Source organism: Eulemur rufifrons, chromosome 11, assembly GCF_041146395.1.
Source record: "Eulemur rufifrons isolate Redbay chromosome 11, OSU_ERuf_1, whole genome shotgun sequence".
NCBI classification, from domain to species: Eukaryota; Metazoa; Chordata; class Mammalia; order Primates; family Lemuridae; genus Eulemur; species Eulemur rufifrons.
The window spans coordinates 11,768,366-11,771,991 of NC_090993.1; the positions used below are offsets into that span (position 1 = coordinate 11,768,366).

The following is a 3,626-nucleotide window of genomic DNA, read 5'->3' on the forward strand; positions in this document are numbered from 1 at the left end:
AAAATGATGGAATCATCAATCTGCAATTAGGGAATCTGAGTGTAACACAAACAGATGCAGACAGCTTACCAGAAAGATCAGAGAAAGGGACAAAGAGAGACCTGCTAAAACTGCTGTCATCTTAGGGTGATGATGTGCATGCCCAAACCTGCACCCTCTGCAGAGCAACATTGCAGACGTCACATTGAGGGGGAACCAGATTTAGGGGGCATAAAGTAGAATATAATTTCTTCTCAATTGCACATAAAACATTCTCCAGCATAGATGATACATAAGGCCATAAAACAAGCCTTGATGAGTTTAATAGGTTAAACATTATACAAAACCTAGTCTTATAGCACACTAGAATGAAATTAGGAAAAATAAAGGATACAAATTTGGGAAACACAAATATATTTATATTAAACAACACACTCCTATTAACCAATGAGTCAAAGGAGAAGCTATAAGGAAAGTTAAAAACCACTATGAGAGGAATGAAAATGAAAACACAGAGCACCAAAATTTATGGAATATGGCTAAACCAATGGTGAGAGGGGAGTTCAAATCTGTAAACATCTACATTGTAAAAGAATAATCATTTCAAATCAATAACCTAACATTCCACCTTAAAACATAAAAAAGAACAAATTACACCCAGAGCAAGAAGAAAGAAAATAATGGAGATTAGAATGAGTAAATAAATACATAAGTACATAAAATAGAGAATAGAAAATAATAAAATCATTAAAACCAAAGTTAGTTCTTTGAAAAGATCAAGAAAATTGACAAATATTTAACTAGACTGACGAATAAAAAAGAAGATTGAAATAACAAAAATCAGAAATGAAAGAAGGGACATTATTACCTACCTTACAGAAAAATACAGGATTATAAGAGAATATTATGAACAATTGTATGCCAATAATTTAGATAACCCAAATTAAATGGAGAAATTTATTGGTACAAATTTATTTGGTACACACTACAAAATCCAATTAAAGAAGATATTGAAAATCTGAATAGACCCATAACAAAGAGATTGTGTCAGTGGTAAGAAAAAAACAAAAAAAAAAAACCTTACAGCAAAGAAAAGCCCAGAACCAGATGGCTTCATTTGAGAATTCTACAAATGTTTAAAGTAGAATTAGCAAACTCTTTCAAAAAGTTGTAAAGGAAGTAGGGTTTTCTAACTCACTCTATAAAAATGTATGACCTCAATACCAAAGTCAAAGACAGCACAGAAAAGCAAAGTACAAGACTAAAAAGAAAACACAGGTGTAAATCACCATGATGGTTGTATTAGGCAATAGTTTCTTAGATATGCTACCAAAGGCACAAGCAACAAAATAAAAAGTAGATAAAGTGTACTTAATCAAAATTAAAACTTCTGTGCTGAAAAAGACACTACCAAGGAAGTAAAAAGATAACTCACAGAATGGGAGAAAATATTTGCAAATCGTATTATATGATAAGGAACTTGTACCTAGACTTTGTACAGTTTAATAAATCTTACATAGGCAATACATTATTTACAATAGCCAAGAGATGGAGACAAACTAAGTATCTATTGACAGATGAATGAATAAAGCTAATGTAGTATATATAAAAGGAATATTATTAAACTGTAACAAAGAAGGAAATCCTGCCATTTGCAACAACATGGATGAACAAGAGGGTATTATGCTAAGTGAAATAAGTTAGAAAGAGCAAGACAAACTGTATGATCTCACTTATATGTGCAATTTAAAGAAGTCGAATTCACAGAAACAGAGAGTAGAATGGTGGTTGGCAGGGGCTGGAAGGGGGTAGAGCAATGGGAAGATGTTACTCAAAGGACACAAACTTTCAGTGATGATATGAGTAAATTCTGGGGAATCTAATGTATTTAATACACCATGTGATTATAGTTAATAATACGGCATTGTACACTTGCAATTTGCTGAGAATAGATCTTAAACGTCCTCACCACATTAGGAAAAAAAGGTAACTATGTGAGGTGATGGACGTATTAACTAACTTAATTGTGGTATCCATTTCATAATATGTACATATATCAAAGCATCATGTTGCACACCTTAAATATATACAGTTTCATTTGTCAATTGTATTTCAGTAAGACTTGGGAGGGAAAAGTACATATTTTCCTGCTATCATTGCTTGAAATCATTATTTTTCCATCATATTGTCTTTGCATTTTTCTTTTTAATTTGAATAATTTGTCAGTCAGATAAAGGATTTGTGTGTGTAATTCTTTTCCAACAATGATAACTTTACCTTCAAATACTTCTTTATGTTGACATTGCATAATATTTTCACCTCAAAATTTTATAGGGAAAGATTCTCTTTTTTTCCCACACAAGTGAAGATTGACTTTTTCATCTCCCCAACTTCAATTAACCTTTGCACGTGGATGTTACAGACTTAGCTTGCTTATGAGTATGAGAATGAGAACTTTTTAAATAAATTTACTTAAGTACCACAAAACTGCTGTGAGCACGTTGAATGATTCAAGCAATAATAATATACTAATATTTATAACTTGACTTAAATGGTAATGTCACCACAACTGATTTGTAAACACAGATCTTCACAAAAACATTATAAGATGTCTAACATTATTATCTTCATTGTTAATTGTAATGAAAAGGCGTAGAAAGGCTCTCTTGCCTCAGATCTCATGATGGGTACATAAGGAGAGAAAACGGGACTTAAAAGCAGATTCTCTGAACTCGCAGTTCACTCCAGTACCCGGTATGGGACAACATTTCTTTTAACATGATAGAATCGTTTGAACATTTTGAACAAAACATGAATCGAGAATTTTTATTGGTTTTACCATAAAAGTTTCATTGGTGTGTTATCTACTTAGGTATAAAACTTTCCATGGTGATTTGTATAGGGTGATAGAATGTGGATGTAAATGACTATATATACTGATTCCCCAATGATGTTTACTCTGTCCAGTTAGGAACACTTCTAGAACAAATTTTAAGATCCTGAGACTAGGATTAGGGCCAGGGTTAGGGTTAGGTTAGCCCCTATAGATGGTGTCCTGAATGTTCATGAATAAATTCACTATGTTACAGTTGTCTTTATTGCTATAGGATATAGAACTTCCATTAAAACAAAACAGGACATGCTCATTTCAATGAAAACTGTACTAAATATGGAAAATAGAAGATTAGCATAATTCCTGAACAAGGATGACTTGAAAACTTGTGAAACCCTCCATTCTTTTAAAAAGGAAGCCTGCCTTTAAACTCCTGATATAAATTAAATACTATGTAAACTTATAAACATGGGTCAAGCCTTCTAAGTAAAGTTAGTAAACTAGAAAGTTGAGCACACAGAGAAGTTAATACTTCGGGATATTAGAGAAGAGTGGAAATAAAGAAATTAAAGTTGTAACTTTAAAAAAATAAACTAAAAAAAGTTTAAAAAATAACATCAAGAGGAACTCACACATAGAGTGCACACATGAGAATTTTAACATTGTCCAAAATACTATCTGGAACATGGTTTAAAAAAAAGTGCCATTAGGATTTTCATTGTAAATTACAGAGTGAGGAATTTTTGCCTTCAAACTATCATTTTTAAATAGTAATATAGATAATTGTTTAGTTATTCATTTTGCTAACATTTAT

General features: G+C 31.7%; 1 pseudogene; it reads left to right on the forward strand.

The window, feature by feature from the left end:
• The first annotated feature begins 3,121 nt into the window (after positions 1-3,121).
• LOC138393529 (U6 spliceosomal RNA) lies at positions 3,122-3,220 on the forward strand (annotated as a pseudogene).
• The last annotated feature ends 406 nt before the right edge of the window (positions 3,221-3,626 follow it).